Source organism: Trichomycterus rosablanca, chromosome 7, assembly GCF_030014385.1.
Source record: "Trichomycterus rosablanca isolate fTriRos1 chromosome 7, fTriRos1.hap1, whole genome shotgun sequence".
Classification (NCBI taxonomy): Eukaryota; Metazoa; Chordata; class Actinopteri; order Siluriformes; family Trichomycteridae; genus Trichomycterus; species Trichomycterus rosablanca.
The window spans coordinates 34,779,528-34,797,508 of record NC_085994.1 but is presented as its reverse complement, the minus strand read 5'-3'; the positions used below and the strand labels follow the sequence as shown (position 1 = coordinate 34,797,508).

General features: G+C 38.0%; 1 protein-coding gene across 5 annotated transcripts in view; it reads right to left on the bottom strand.

The window, feature by feature from the left end:
* The window catches only part of sorbs3 (sorbin and SH3 domain containing 3), a 51,029-nt gene that overhangs the window by 32,702 nt on the left and 346 nt on the right, over window positions 1-17,981 (bottom strand). For 4 of the 5 annotated variants that reach the window (XM_062999297.1, XM_062999301.1, XM_062999299.1 and 1 more), the window contains exon 1: window positions 11,989-12,080. The exons of the other annotated variant lie outside the window; for it this stretch is intronic. The gene's annotated coding sequence lies outside the window, so the exon portion shown is untranslated. Of the gene's footprint in view, window positions 1-11,988; window positions 12,081-17,981 lie in introns of those variants that run through there. 5 annotated transcript variants of the gene reach the window in all.

Here is a 17,981-nt window from a genome sequence, read left to right as displayed (position 1 = left end):
ACCATGAGAGGTCCTGATTGCGGCTCCGATCACTACATGATTCGCGCCAAGATCCAACTGAAAATCCAACGTGCCAAGCGGATCGCACGTACGCAACCAAGGCCAGATTGGAAACAGCTGCTGAATATCACATGCAGACGAGATTTCCAGATCGCCCTGTCAAATCGTTTTGCGGCACTGGACGTGTCGGACGATGTAGATGAAGAAGAAAGACGGATCTCTGATGCGATCTTGGACTGTGCTAAGCCATTCTGCCCACCGATTCGCCGCCGAACACAACCATGGATATCTGACGATTTTCTTGACCTGGTGTTCACCTTAAATTGAAGTCCGAGCGAGAGGAATACTGGAACAAAGTGGCAGCTGATCTCGAGGAAGCTGCGGCCAAACATAAATACCACATTCTGTATAGCACTCTCCGAAAGCTGAGTGGAAAGACCAAAGCAACCAATGATAACATCAAGAAAACAGACGGAACCTTCATTAAATCGACAGCCGAACGCCTGCAACGCTGGCACGAGTTCTTTAAAACCCTGTACAGTCATGACGTGCCCAGCGGAGCACCAGCAGACCCACCACCCATTGCCCATCCCGAAACACAAATGGACGACACCGAGCCCACAACTGCGGAAGTGAAAAGAGCCATCAGCTCACTGAAAAACGGCAAAGCTGCTGGTGTGGACCAGGTCACGGTGGAAGCAATCAAGGCTGGTGGCGACATCCTGCTAAGTCGGCTTCACCTACTCATCCGGACAATATGGCGCACGGAACAAATACCAACCACCTGGAAGAAAGCAATCATTGTGCCCATCCACAAGAAAGGTGACAACCAGGAATGTGGGAATTATCGTGGTATCAGTCTCCTATCCATCGTCGGAAAGGTGTTCATGAAGATCATCCAAACAAGGCTGCAAAGACATCGCGAGCAAACCAGTCGAGAAGAACAAGCGGGCTTTCGCCCTGGCCGTGGATGCTGCGACCAAATTTTTGCGCTTCGCCAACTTATGGAAGAGAGGACCAGATGTGGCCAACGAACCGTCATCATATTCATCGACTTCAGATCCGCCTTTGACTGTGTGCACTTGCCCGCACTGTGGAAAACACAGCTAGGGACCAAAGAAGAAAGCCCTGTGATGTACAGGTACCCTGCCCAATGTATCTAGGAGGAGTTGCTACCCCACTACCCTGACCCATATAAAATGTAAATGAAAATGAACAAGTGTGGTATAGACAGGGATATAACTTTTTTTATAGACTGGGGCACCCTAGGGGGGTCCTGCTGACTATAATTATGGGCTTAAATCAATGAAAGGATTAACTGGTGACAACACACCCACATTACAGTCATGCTTTTGTGCAGATCTGGATCTGATGCTTAATCAAGCATAATTTTTTAAGCTAAAGAGGATTTTTGTTTGCTATTCTAAACAACTGCAGGTCTAAATGTCATCTGTATACCAAAGCACCAAAGCAGGCCTACCATAAACTGGTATTAACTGCTATTACCCTGCACAGACAGCCAAGCTTTACTGGCTAAGAGGCAGCAGTGCAAGAATAAACCTCCTACTCCAAACCAGCATCTTAAAGTTTGTTGCTGATCACATGAAAACAGAAAATAATATCCTACAGAGACCACAATTATAAGGGCAGAATTGTGATTTAAGGAAGCAACTGGAGGCATTCAATCCTTAAAACTGGTTTATTGCAAATTAGATAAAATAACTAAGAGAAATTATTGCATCAAAATTCATCAGCACAACAGCACAGATTTAATTCTGGAATGGTCTTTATTTCAGTCTCTATACATGAAGTGTACTAAAATGTCAAACATATGCCATAAAACCAACAAGTTTGGTTAAATGCCACCTATTATGCCAAGTAGAATGGTCAAGCATCCAGCAGAATTGCGCCAAAGGATATATTTTCAGGAAACCCTTAATAAACATATATAAGAACTTATATTTGGAAAAATGGTCACATTAAAAAAACACTCCATTAAAACTTCAAGACTGCCATGACTAACACGCACCTTATAAGTGCATGTACACTTTTGACCTCAGATGTGTACCCACAACTGCTTAACATCTGACGAAGATGCATGTTTACAATTAGCGTCAACTAAATCCATTCATCCCTTCATTTATAATCCTAAACTAATCTGTCTTCCATCTGGATGCAAGGAAGCAGGATGCCTGTTGTGTGTTAAATATTTTTATTTTCCAACTTAATTGGCCTGTTTTATGAACTGCTAGTTCCGGCTCTGACATTAGTGGGTTGTGATATAGGAGAACAGCAGACATGCATACCAGCTGTATGGAATAACAGGTTGGATTAAGAAGATGAGTTTGTGAAATAAAAGAAAGGCCTCAGGGATGAACTGTATAATTACTTGCACATGCCTACATTGCATATGTGTAGTGTAGTGTGTGTACATTGTGGTTATTTAAGTACAGCAAGTCACTGCTAGACCTTGTTAGTGATTATACAACAGTGCACACTGTTAGGTATAACAAAATAATTAAAAAAAAGAATAATAATTTAATAATTGTTATCCACATAATAAAATATACTTTTAATAAAAAAGTATATTTAAATTTCTTATGAGTACTTAACACTCTTTCCCATCAACAAATTAGTGCAGCAACCATACTGCAAATAGTACTGATTTAAGATCTACTAATTAGTGTATAAACACAGCCTTTTAAGCTTTGATGATATACTTTATTTGTCATTTATACATATACAGGTGTATAGTACAATGAAATTCTTTCTTCGCATATCCCAGCTTGTTTGGAAGCCATACGGCGCCCCTGGAGCAGACAGGGTTAAGGGCCTTGCTCAAGGACCCAACAGTGGCTGCATAGCAGAGCCTGGATTTGAACCCCCAATCTTCCGGTTGATAGCCCAAAGCTCTACCCACTAGGCTACCACTGTCCCTAGCAACTTGGCTAGCTAAAATTAAATAAATTTTTCCTATCATAGTCTCTAATTACATCAGTAAATTCTCATGTTGTACATACAAAAAGCCAAACATTGTTAGAGCATCATCAGTTGTGATTTTTGAAAGAGAGAACCAGGTATCATTTAGCCATTATAAGCATTAGCATAGCATTAGCATTACCAGACAGGAAGAAGCTGACTAAAAAGGTATTTAATAGAATGTACATCAGTGAAGTCTTAGCAATTAACTTTAAAGTAAACATTTTAATATACCACAATAACTGAATTAATGTACATTGAGTGAACAAACTAGCTTCCATTAGCATTAGCATTAAGGCAAAAGTTCCTGGTTTGACCCAATTTGCCTGTGTGTGTCTAGAGATGTGTCTGCATGGCTGATTGCATGTGAACTTTGATATTATTTCAGCCATGTCACCTAAAATATTATTCTTATGGGTGTAGATCAGTGTAATAACCTATAATTATATCTGTTTTATTTAACTCAGAAAATTAATTAGGTCCCGGAAAAAATGCTTAATGAATCCGGACATTGTTTTTTGGTACTGGTTTTATCACACGACTTTAATTTCCTTTGGAATCCACTAAGTATTTACCTATCCATCCATTCATCCATCCATTCATCCATCTGTCTCAAAGATGGTTTGGGTTAGAGATAGCACTTAAAACAACGTCACCTATGAGATACTTTCTTTAAATAGAATTATCTCTTAGTAGAAGAATGTGCAGCGTCCTCTGAGTGAACATCACAGTGAAACATAATTTCCACAGAAAGGTTTTAAGGGTAACGTCACCCAGGATCTGCTGAGAAGTTAAGACTGAGTCATATCCTGGGAAAAGGACCAACCAGTAGGTGAAATGGTTGTCAGGAGCAGCAAACAAGCTCAGATTATTTAAACACAATGATGACTAGTTAGATTTTTATAGACCCTGATAAGTCAAAACAAATTAGTCATCTCTCAATAGAGCCCAGCATTGAGGTTTCAGAGGTAAAAATGTGATTCGGTTTTCTATTTAGAGAAATAGTTTTATGTATTTAATAAGACCACCATTTTATTAAACCATCAGCTAACAAATAGTAGAACAAAACTATTTGTTCCTAGAGGCCATAATTTGGTCTGATTTTAATTCACTTTAGCTGGCTTGCTAGCAAATTCTGTAGTAAGTTAGCCAGTCTAAAACAATAAAAATAACAGACAAAACTTTTTACACCAAATTTACACAAACTACACTGAATGCAAACATTAAAATAAAAATAAAAAAAACATCTAAAAAAACTCCTATCTGAAGGGAAATCCATTAAATACAATAGTTAGCAATACATCATTAGCATTACATGATCTGTAGTTTATCATCATTCTATTTAACAAGTAATACTGCAATGATTTATTTGTGGTTCAATGCTTTAAACATTTAAAATGTGCTTTTTAATGGACAAAAAAAACCATTTCATAATTGACAGAGAACCACAGGAGATATGGATGAAACTCAAAGAGGTCATCAAAGACAAAGAAAAGTCTAGGAAGAATGAAATCAATGCTAAAATCATGATGCAAAAAAAGAAGAGTGGTCAAAATCATAATGGACAAAGATCTGTTAAGGGAACTGAACCATGAATTCTAAAGAGCTGCAAAGAAGGGCAAAGGTCGGTACTACAACATCTGTAAAAACATTGAAGATGGAAACAAATGTGACAAGACAAGAATTGTTTTTCAGAGGATACTTAAGATCAGGAATGAACTTTACCCTCGGGTTGGTATGCCAAGGGATGTCCATGGACAGATTGGTCCATAACAGACCAAACCAACAGTCCACTGCAAGCACACACATCCACACTCACACACACCCAGGTCAATCCTTAGTAGCTCTAGGTGGCCTGACTGCATGCCTTTGGAAACTGGAGCACCTGGAGAAACAGAAATCAAAACCAGGCCCTTGTTGCTGTGAAATCAATGTGGACAGAGTCCCTTGCCAGCCTTTCCCAGCAAACCCTCACTATACAGTTCGACCTACCAGGTCTAGCTAGTTCACTGCCATCTGATCCATCTCACCACCAGATGGCCATACAGGCTTGGGTCAGGCTCGGGTCATAAAAAACAACCACAAAGTCAATTACTAACCTTTGACCCCAGGTGCTCTGGTACCAAGTATACATATAAGCCACCCTGTGTTCTAACATGCCGTTCGTTATGAACAAACCCATGCGTACACAGTGAGACCATGAAAACTACACACATAAAGGACCCTGGCAGCCTGGGTGGGAAATCAAACCCAGACCCTTCATGCCATGAGGCGACAGGTCTACCCACTGTGCCACCATGCCACCTTATTACCAAAATGAACAAAGGTAAATGTAAATAAGGTTGTAGTGTACATGTACATATTTTACTGAAAGATTTATAATTGAATCTATACCACAGAAGTTTTCATATTTAGTATTAAGCTCAATAATCTTCAGAATTGTAGCCATTTGTGTAGCTCCGCTCTACCCTGTGATAAACCTTCTGTAGCTATCTATCTTCACTGGTATTTGGATCATGTCATGAACAGTAAGTATGTTTGTTGCTCTGGAACAGATTAGCTCAATCAGTCATCGGGTCTGTCCAAATAGATCAGGAGATATAAACCTCTGTTTTACGATGATACCTTAAAAGGAAGAACATGTGTTTGTGCAGTGTGTATCAGCGCAGGACAATACCGCATGCTTACTTTACATGCATATTTCTCGTAGTCGTCTCTGTTATACTTCAGTCATAAGATAAATAAAGAAGGACAACATAAAAGAGAAGTATGTATACAGCCCTAAAACCCATCAAACCATGGTGAATGAGACAGCCAAAATATCATATCCCAAACCCAAGAAATGCTTTAATACATGGTACGTATCACAAATAGTTTTTCTCCAACAAAGCAACAGCAAAACTGTATGACTTTGCATTTTATATACGTATGCTTTTTTATCTTCAGATTACAAATTATGTATTAAATCATAATTACTTAATTACATCCAGGTCAGGGTTGCATTGGGTTTGCCACCACCTAGAAGCTGTAGATGCCAATTCACAAAAACAAATCATGATCTGAACCCCAGTTGACTTTGAGTTTAGTTACTCTGGAAAGTTAAAAGCAGCTACTCCACCTTCTGCAAGTTTCGAAATGTTGGAATTTGAAGGCAAATAAACAGGAAGGAAGAACTTGCCAACTTAATACAAGTAAAAGAAGATGAGGATTAAACTAAGCTCTTCAAACCCCCTTTTTTATGACAGATTACATAATATTTAATACTCTTCTTGGTCAAAAAAGTAGACACCAGTGGGATATTTCACTAGCACACCAGTGCTGAGATTCTGAACACACTGGTTCGAATCTCGGCTCTGCTACCGGACGGCTTGGACGTCATCTAGCGGGCACAATTGGCATTGTCTGCAGCAGACAAAATTGGCCACTGAGTCTGATGGGGGAAAAAGGCCAGAATAAGTGGGTGGGGTCTTCAAACACTGTGCAAGGACCCTGGTTAGCAGACCGAGGCGCCTGTGCAGAAGTGGATAAGCGTCATGTGCGAATCCACCTAAGCACGTGCAAAAAAGAAGGGGTGCAAGAGAGGCAAATGTACCGTCCTTGAACGCAGTCAGGATCCCCAGCAGCGGAAGACTAATTGGCTAGGCTAAATTGGGGGGAAAAGGGAGAAAATGAATAAATAAATCTTCTAACTATTAGATTTTGCCATTTCAGTCTCACATACACAGATGAGCATTAAAAACATTAAAACATTACGACCACCTCCCTAATTTGCTCTTGAAACAGCTCTGACCATGGACCGACAAGTAAGCAGGATTCCTGTGGTATCTGGTACCAGGACCTCACTAGCAGATCCTTCAACTTCAGTAAATTGTGAGTTGAATCAGTGTATTCCGGTGCCTGGTGATATCTCTCACATATAAGCGATGTCTGCATGCTCGGAGGTCCACATGATCTTGAGAAAAACAGCATTTATCAGACCAGTCGAACTTCTTCTGTTGCTTCTATGTGCAGGTCGGATGCCTGCATGCCTGTTGTTGATGCATTTACAAATCACGCATCCTTGTTTTTGTTGCAAAATGTCCCAACTTTTCTGGAAATTATGTCTGCATATTTATTTAAATGTAAATAAGGTTTCTTCATATTATACCGAAACTATAATTAAAACAAATCAAATTGTTTCAGACTTTGCTTGGCAAATGAACAGAGATCATACCGATTACATACAAATCTATTTGTGAATGAGGCAGGAAAAAACAAAAACTCAGATGAACAATGACGTTCCCACTGAGAGTTAAATATTAAACAGAAACAATAACAGACAAAAACGAATCAATTTGTGAGATGCACAACACTCGGCCTGAAATCCAAGACAAATTTCCTTCCATTCATCTTCTTGATCCTTTTTTCTCCTAAGCAATGGTTTCAGACACTCCCTTTCTATTCATAAAAAGTCTACTCCTTTATTTATTTCTCTCCCACTTTCGGATACACTCACATTCACCACTCTACCTAATCCCCCCCTCCAAATCTTTTTGACCAACAGAACCAGGCACCATACAAGGCTTTGTGTGTCTGTCTACAATCAGACTTATTAAAAGATACACAAATTATTGTAAGACAGCTAAGACAGATCCTTCTCCTATCCATGTATGGCTCTCTGATCTGCCAGACAGTGCATACCATTTGAAAATAAGGACATGATCACTCTGCAAAATATGTTACAGGATCCTTGCAGATGCCAAACACCTGCCTGTCATTGTTCAAATCTGTTTGCTTTTTCTAATCCACACACCACTCCTACACCTGCTTTTGATATGTTTCCAGCTAAGCTTAAAGAACATCTGAACTCAAGTACATCATGGCAGTCTTGGTTTTTTTAATGACTTCTGTAACTATTCCTTTATGTGACTGATCTGTACATTTAAATCATAAAATATATGTACATACACATAAAACAGGTGCTATAAAAGTCCCATACTGTTAATCTTTCCCACAATTTTTCTGTGACCCTCTAAAAGACCTAGCTTGACGTCATGCATACAGCAAAGTACATGGAACAACAGTAGGTCAGCATGGTGGCACAACTGATAAAATTAGTGCTGCATTGCTTCATCGGGTTCAATCCTTACCTTCGGTTATGTTCTGTATGTTCTCCTCAGGTTTTTTCCTTCCTCTACCTGCCTTCTATATAGGTAATCCTAAATAAATCCATGGTATTTATCATGTCATCATAGTGGAAGGCATAAAACACTGCTGCCAACAGCTAATGCTGGCTGAAGGCACCACTGTGTCTCCAATCTTTTTAGCTTTTTTAATATCATGTATTCTTGATTGTATGTGTTTTAATTACTGCTGGTTAACTTGATTTATACAGTAATATATTTATTACAGTTGTAATTTACCTCCTTCTCATTTATTCATGCAAAATATGGTAGCTGCATCACAACACCATTTTTTTTTTTTTCGAAAACCTTATTTATAGACCACATGTGTTACATTGTCTGTAATAAAATAATTGTTTGTCAAATGTAGCTTGGATGTTGGAAGCATGAATGCATCATGAAATCTTTATCTGACTTAAGACACATAACTCTACCAGGTCAAAACTAAATCTATTTTTATGTTACTTGACTTAGAAGTAATGACGCTGCCACCTTTCTACTAGAAACTGCAACAAAAGTAAGTCAACAGCTTCCTTATCTAAAGCAATTCTACATATAGCAGATGGATTATTCACAGATTATTCACAAACCCACTAGGACTTTTCCAGTTATGAGAGTAGAAATTTGATTATCTTATTTTGTGATTCATACCACACACCCACCAAAACAAATACTAATAATTCAAAAAAAGAATAAGTGTGATTTCTTTCTTTATGCATTCTTGAAATGCTGTTGTGCTTGTTTTGATCTGTCTCTATTGGCTATTTGCGTAAGTGTAGGCTTAATAACGTTGACGCATTTACGAGCCTTGTGGGCTTATTTCGGTTTTCTTAACACATCCAAACTAAAGGCTAAATGTGACCATGGCGCTATGGTTTCAGTTTGGAGCTTGCTACGGGAAGGAATGTGTTTTTTTACCATTACAAGCGGTTTCCTATTGAGAGAAATATTATATATCAGCAATAATGCTTAATAGGGCACAGTCTTGGTTGTGTGTGGGGCAGGAGGGTTTAAGGTTGAGGTATAAGGTTATTTTTTAAATGAGAGATGGCTGGATTCTATTGGCTGCTTTTTATTCCCAAGTTAGAATTTTCTTTAATATTACTGCACATAGACATGTTTTTTAATATCTAGGCCATTTGTGAATCTTACAATTGGAAATGAAGGCAGTGGTTTGGTGTTAAACTTAAAAATGCTTTATCTTTATGGTAAGAATCAGACGTCTCTCAAACTAAACACATTTATGTCAGAGGTTTGTACAATTCTATTTATCAGAAATAGAAATCACTTATTAGGCAACACGCTCCTGGACAAAAAGAAGGCATTAAAGAAAGCATTAAGAAAGCAACAGGGCTTAATGGCCTCAGTCAAAAAGTCACCAGGTCAGACGTCCTTAGATTAAAAGCCATCAGGATCATAAAATCATGGTTTGATGAGTTTAGTGTGGTGAGCCCTGATCTTAACCCCAATAAACACCTTTCAGGTTGTTTGCAAGCCAGTTTTGAAAGAATGCACATAAATTTCCACAGACATGCTCCAAAATCTGGTGGAAAGTCTTACCAGAATAATAAAGGGTGTCAGTGCCATATTAATGTGCATGGTCATGTTTTACATACTTTTCACCATACAATGTACTTAACTAACTAGAAATGACATCCATTCACTCAGTCACTGATTCAGTCTCTCTTTCTTTCATCTCTGACATATCCACAAATTGCTTTGACACTTGTTACATTTACCTACTGAAAGGAGGAAAGACAACCATGAAAAAGGACAGGAAATATACAATGAGATTAAACTCCGACCTCTTAATGCAGAACCCTGCCATTTGAACACACAGAGCAAAGAAACCCCTCTAAATCTACGAAACATTTTATAGTCGCTATAAAAAAACTTTAAAGACACAGAACATTATTAAATTTGATCAGGCTGCTAATATCATTTTTCCAGCTGCACCAATAAGACAAGAGTTGCTGCCAAACAGCAATAAGGTTCCTATAAGAACCTGGGTTCCATCTATGTTCAATCACTTTCTGGGAGGAGTTTTATCCCAGACCTGTGTCCAGGCCTGGATTAGATGTTTTTCTTCTTCAATACATTAATCAATCACAATATAACATACTAACAAATTCAAGAGAGGTCAAGGAGAACTAAAGTCTTGAGTTTAAGACAGGACACAAGTCCTCCAGTCCTAATAACAAGCTAATCTAGCAGTTTTACCTAAACTATACAGGAAAGTACACTTGTGTCATTTTAACATGTCATATTTTAATATTTTAGTAAATCTAAAGTAAAAAAGGAAACTTATTTCATTGTCCCCTGTGGAATAAAGAACTGTTTTGATTTATTAAAAAAACACTCTATTTTTACAAACTACCAATTTTTGCCATTATAATTTATGGTTCACACAACAGTCCTGACCAACGGATGGAGCTTTTATTCTGTCTCTTTTTTATTTCTTTACTGTGGCGTGATCATCCTCAAAAAAGTAACAGTCTGTTAAAGAATAACCATCCATTCTTTATCCTGAATTTCAGTGAATGTTGTTCTGTGACTTATAACAATTTAACTACAGATGATCTCACTAGAGGATTCGACTTCTCAGTGCCCATATAAATAGGGCTGGAGCTATTATTATATGAAACAGTGGTTTTGTGCCAAGATTGAAAGAAAACCTTAGACTAATTCTAATGCTAATCCTGGTCCACAATGAATTAGAAGCTACTGGAATAACAGTGAGATATTATTCCTATGCTCATCTGAGGCGAGATGAGATACAGCGTCCCAAACAGCAAAATCAATAGTGTTGTTACTATATTGGGATTATACAGTATTTAGCACAGCAGTGTGTAATGTGGGTGAAGCCTCAGGTTTGGGAAACAAATCTCTTTGATTCTTGGGTTACAAGCTAAATCTTTGCTCCCAACCCCATGTCCTATTTATATGGGCAAAGAGAAGTCACTAACTAAAGTAAATCATAATAAGTTACAAAGAATTTGGTGGCCATGTCATAGTTAAATGTTATTGTAATACATTTTAACCACTGAATTAATCATGTAAGTTAAAGAAACATATTCCATTTAGTCCCAGAACAACAACATGACTATATTGGAATTATACTAAGCACAATTAAGCACTCTTCGAGATGCAGTGATTCTTGGGTTACAAGCAAAATCTTTGCTCCCAACCACAAGCCCTATGTATATAGGCACAGAAAAGTCACTAAATAAAGTAAATCATAATAAGTAACAAGGAATTAGATGGCCATGTCACAAAGTTAAATGCTATTGTTACACATTTTTAACTACTGCATTATTAATCTCAGTTGACTAAGATTTAACCAACCGAGTTTAACCAACAGTAAACATATTCCATTCAGTCCCAGAACAACAACATGACTATATTGGAATTATACTAAGCACAATGTGTAATGTGCTCTTAACCCTAGGCACTATTTATAAGGGCACAGAGAAGTCACTAACTGTAGTAAATCATAATAAGTAAAAGGAATTAGATGGCCATGTCACAAAGTTAAATGCTATTGTAAAACTTTTTAATTAATACTGAATTATTAATGTAAGCTTGCTTTTGTATTTTTAATGCAGCAAAATTTCTAAAAACCAATAAACATATTCCATTCAGTCCCAGAACAACATGCCATACACACCCCTTAAGTGTATTTAAACTTTAAGTTTCTACTAAAACTGTATTACAGTGAAAAACAATGAGTACAGATGCCTAATAATATCTAAAAAAGTGATGTTATATACAGAATTTGATGAAATGTTGGCATATCTTACAGCTTTAATCGTGTGTATACCTAAATAATATTGAGAAATGAACTCACCAATGATGTATCAGTGTGTGTGATGGTTTTGCCATGCAAGAATCCTTATAAAAACAGACCCCCTCATACATACACAGTCTCCAGAGTGCAGTCTACCTTAAGTTTCCCTTTAACTCAACTCTCTCTGACTCTCTCTTGTCTATCTAACCCCTTTTCACTCCCTTGATAGAGCCACGCCCCCCACACACACATTGCTCCGCCTGGCATGAACTTCTCGGTCACTCTGGGTTGCCTTGGTTGCAATCAGGCAGCGTACGCTTGTTCCTTCCCCTGTGCTCAGTGAAGAAAAACAAGCACAGTTATTGCCAATGAGGTGATCTTACTACAGTAAGGGGTTAAAACAGGGGTAGTGGATTGCGAAACCACATCCACTCTCCTTTTTTCTCCCTCTATTATTTCTTCCCCTCCACCAATTGTGACTTTTCTAAGTGACTCAGCAAAAGACAGGCATTATCCTTGCTAATCACCTGTTGTATTAAGTTAAATCCCTTGATTCAGTTCCACTATACGCTGTGGCTTACCATACACCTATGCATTGAAATAAAGATTGTTTCTGCAAGTACAGACATCGTTAGGAAGGTCTTGCATGTTAAAAAGCCATTATTGGGTTACATAATAGCTCGCCCATCCTTAGAATTATCCTAGCATGGCTATACATGTCCGACCTCACAGACCGTATTTGCAGACAGACGGTCAGGGTAAATTTCATTACTTCATTGCTCAGAAGAGCCGTGGAGAAATCGCTGCCTCTCTCCCACCAATGAGATCACCATCTATTCCGGACCGGACATGTGGGAAGGCTAGCTGGATCCGCCGCCTAGGATACGTAGGTTAAATGGACAGTTTGATGGATGATATAAAAGCAGAGCTTGATAGGTAGCTCTGCATCTGAGAAAAGAAAATATTACCAAGATAAGACTTGTGTGCTAAGATTTTAGGAATGCATGATACAATGAGCATTTACCATTCTACCATGGGATGCAGCATTGATTTGGCTCAAAATTGCAAGAAGCAAAGATCAAAGTAAAAAAAACATGGTAACTGGTCTATGATGATGTACAAACAACAATATTGTTAGAGAAGTTATTCTTCACAACATTTGTGGCATACACCAAGAGAATGGTACAAGTCTGAATGCTTGATGACATTTTGCATTCATTTGAGGAGTCAATGCAAATAAATACAAAATGTTTCTAACCAATTACCTGATTAATACACTGGTATCTTGTAACTCAACGTCCCCTAAAGTCAAAATTTAGACGAGAAATTTGTACCCTTAAACTCGATGTGTGTGACTGTCGCTTTGTTCAGCGCTTGGCTTGAGCGGTGCGGTAAAATGGTCATCAAAGTGTCAATGTGAGACGAATTTGCATTTGTGTGGAATAACAGTCAAATTTACTCTGAAAGCATCCACATGTATCTGTGTTTAGCTGTATTTTCCTCCTGTTTCACTTTTAAACTTGTGTTATAGCTCGAAGTGCTGAGAAATTGTAAGAATCAGCTTTTCCAAGAGAGTCTAAAACGCTTATCGTAAAAAAAACTTGTCACTTCTCACGTGAATGCGCCCTTACTGAACTTGCTAAGGAATACGATATTCTAAGATCATGCATCTCCACGATTAAGAAGCATAAGGAAACAATAAAAAAGTGAAGGTAAAGAGCAGTTTTTACTGTTTGCAGTTGTATTTCAGTGTTTTGTTTATACTATACTTGTGTTATTTTCAGTGTATAAGTGTCAGAAACAACCCCATTATTTTACATTAGCCTAAAATATATGCAGTTCCACGGGACCATGGAACGCATTAACAGGTTTCCCATACATCCTTATGGGAAAAGATACGCCACTCCCAGATCCAACTGACATTAAGTTTCAAGGAACCACTGTATAAAGAATTGACATGTTTTATTTTATTAACAGAGAATGTAAGAAAGGAGGCAATTAATTGTTTAAACCACTGTATGTTCACTATACTATTCCTTACAATGACCTTAAGAATACGTAAGTAAATACAGCAAGCAAATACAGTTCGAAGGAAGCGTGCATGCTAGCAATCTAGCATGTTTTTGACAGGTTAACTCTTTAAATACCTTAAAGCAAACAGTAATTTGTTTTATTTTGTGTTTATTGTTGCTAGGATACAGGGATAAACCAGTTCCTCCACAGGTGAAAGGTTCTGGTGTACTCTCAGACACCAGATAATGCAGCATTTAGCAGTGCAGGGCAGACATTATGTAACAGAGAGTTCAGATAACAAAGGACAGGTCTGATGGTTTCCTTGTTCCTATTACGTGCTGTATTTACTGTGATCACGAACCAGCATACAGTGTGGATTCAGTGTAGATTCCTTAAACCACAGTGTACATACACAACACATGATCACTCACTGTCTTGCATCTATCAGCTAGTCTACACTGTATAAACATATCTGTGTGTGTGTGTGTGTGTGTGTGTGTGTGTGTGTTTCTCTAGAGCTGTACGGCTCAGCAGCATTTTAATAATTTAGCGGTTTGAACTAAGGCAAAATGCTACAGGCTTGTTTCCAGAATTTGGATATTATGTGATGCATTTTGTGCCAGAGACAATATTAGAAGAAAAGAAAAGGAAAAAAAAGTAAATTAAAAGAGAAAAGAAAAGAAAAAAGTAAAAGAACATACCAAAATAAAGATAAAAAATGAAACAGAAACAGCAAAAGAGGAAAAAAGAAAATCTTAACAAGAAAACATGAACAGAAGAGAATAGAATAGAACATAAAAAAAAGATAAGAAAATAAAAGAGAAGACAACGTAGACACAAGTAGAAATAACCAAGAAATAAAATCTGAGATAAACACAAGAAAAAAACTAAAAACATGTTAAGAGTGGAGAACAAAGTGGGAAGAAATGATGGATTGAATTAGTACACAGAGGAGCTGGTCGGGGCGGAAAGAAAAGGAGAATAAGTGATTAGAGGAGAGGAGGCCAGTGTACGACACTACTGAAGCATCAGCTGGAACTGATTCAGTCTCACATCACCCTGCCATCCAGTCCCATTACCAAGGTCTAAAGCAGGGGTGCCCAATATGTCGATCGTGTTCGACCAGTCGATCGCACAATGCACGCTGGTAGATTGCTCCTCATTCAAACAGTTCAATATGATTGACATGAAATGTGGCCACTGTTTCTTTAATTTGTGGTTTGTTACCAATAGCTACGCCTCAGCCTGCCTAAAACACTGCTTATCTAGAAAGTTTTCATTCAACAGTAGCCAGTTTGCACCATTTTTGCATTTTTCCTTTTGTAACCTACACTGTTTGTGAAGATGAGTGCGCAACCAAGCACAAAGAAACCAAAAACGGTTCGATTCAGGCTAGAACACTGCAAAGACGACTGTTTCATTCATACTTGGAAGAAGCTGACTGAGAAATGTTGAACCTTACAATCTGACATTCATATAAAGTCAAGGGCCTCTGCTGGACAATTTTGGAACTTTTGAAAAATGCTTTTTAAGGCCAACCTTAAAAAGTAGATTTTGTCGACTGAAATAGTAGATCTCAGGACACGAAAGTATGGGCACTCCTGGTCTAAAGGGACAGAACGCTAACATCACACAAACACATTTCGTTTAGCCTACATGACAAAAGTAGACCAAAATGATTCGATTTGACCTAATAAGGGCAATGAACCTCAGCAAAGATGAAGTCAGTTTTTTACAGACCTAAGCTAAAGCTAGATGGACTGACATTTAAAAAAAAAAAATGACATTTTAGCATTAACTGTAAACATCACCTTTATGATGTACCACCTAGACTAGAAGGACAATGACAGGTAACTATAGACCACCTTAACTGGATTGGTTAGATTATCATACTCCAAGGATGGTGCATTTGTTATTCATATTTGATATTTGTTATATAGAAAAGTAATTACATGTTATAAAGTGTTAAAATGTTGTTAGCAAACTTTTGCTAAACTTAAAACACAGAAAAAGAGGAAGCTTTCATGGTCAACAGACTTATAAAAACCTGGTTCCGATAGGTATAGAACATGGAACTGGCATGGAAACCAGACTTTTTCTTCAAGCCAGCAGAACAGAAGATACAGAAGGCATGCCATCTGTATCTGTCAGTCCTAGTGAAGAAGGCATTAAAAATTGTGCCAGCCTCTTTAGCAGTAAGTGCCTGTGAAGTTATGGCCCCTCTTTTAGCCCCAGTAAGAGTCCCAGTGAAATCTTCATACCTGTCAGTGCTAGTAAAAGTGAAGGGGACATGGCCTTTTTACATGCACATTTAAAAAGAAGGCTCTGGTTTGGCTTCTATTCTTCTTATTTTAGTAAAGAAGGCAAGGTCTCTGTTCCGGTCACAATGACAAAGGTATGGCTCTTATGCCTTTAAGTTCAAGAAAAGCAGGCATGGCCTTTGTGACTGGTAAATAAGGAAGTCATAGCTGCGTTTCCTGTGAATTCTGTATGCAAGGTGTTACCTTTGTGCCTGACCATCCAGTAAATAGACTGTAGCCTTGTGGCTGTCATTATAGAAAGGTGTGGACTTTGTACCTTTTTTTCCCTATGAAAATTGGTAGGTGCTTTGAAGCACACATGTTTACCTTATTGTCTTAGCTACTAAAAGTAAGGTTAAGAAATAAAGTCCTTGATGTCCAAGCTGCAACTTTTGCTATTTGCTACCCCATACAGTAGAGTACACAAACCGTATATTAATTTAAGAAATTGTAATAAGATGTCTTATTTAATTCATCTGCATTGGGTAATTTAGGTACAGCAATCAACTTCTTCATAATAACCTTTAAAAACACATTCTAAATTACATTTTCACATAAAGATGGAACAAGAGTATGGGAAAGGCTCAGTCTTACGTAAAAGGGAGTTTGGCAAATATTTACTTTTAAAACAGTGATATCTACGCACCTATAAATCCTGACAAATATTTGCAGGGCAAAATATTTACAGCCTTTCGATCTTCAACAGCCTTTTTTACAACATTGTTGAGTGTTTCTAATAGTGCTTTTCCACCAAAAGAAGTGTTTTGTTTGGGTTTCTTTGAACCTTGGTGTTTTTTAGAGAACTGGCTTGCATTTCCACCAGTTTGGGGGAACTTTAAAAGATGGAAGTGCACCGTGAAGCTCCATACAAAACAACTGCACAGCGGTTTTGCAGCTTCCCATGTGAAAGCGCCCAAACCTCTACACTTTGACATGCCCACAGATGATGTCACAGTTTGCACTGAAAAACCTAGTATTCTCTGGTGCCTGCTGCGAATGCTCACTGTTTGGGACCTCTTTTTTTTTTTGGTGGAAACACGCTAAACCGGTTCAAAATCGAAGCCTGTTCTGCATTGGTGGAAAAGGGGTACAAGTAAATTTATGTCCAAAAATTGCAAGGAAATAAAAAAAACTTGATATGGGTGACTAGTAAAAGTGTATTCTTGTTGACCAACAGTCTTGGTAATGGAGCTGTGCCATTTTTGTCTGTCAATTCCAGTAAATGTGTGGCCTCTGCTTGGATATTCCAATGAAAAAGACATAATCTCTGTAGATTTTACTATCAGTGAAGGATTTGAAGTATCTGATCTGTCACTAGAGTGTAATTGGCATAATCCTGGGGTTCCTTTCAGGATTATTGACACCATAGTTTCATAGTTTTCTGTGGAAGAAAATACTCACTGGACACTATTTTAAGGAAACTGTGTTTCTCATTTGCTCTCAGAACAGCCTTGATTCTTAATGGCATGGATTTCACAAGGCAGTTCTTTGAGAATTTGGTCCATGTTGACGTGATTGGTTCAGGAATCTGTTGCAAATCTTCCATTCTGCTTCTCTCCTCTGACCTACAGTATCTCATCATACTATTACAGACATTATGAAAGATGGTTTAAGTTCAGAACAAAAACCTGAATGTCCTCAGTATACTCCCAAATTCCTACATTCAGTTCAGTTCTACAATGCAGCATGCCTCACTAATGAATAAAACAATGGTTCTCATAGAGCACTCAGTATATGGGC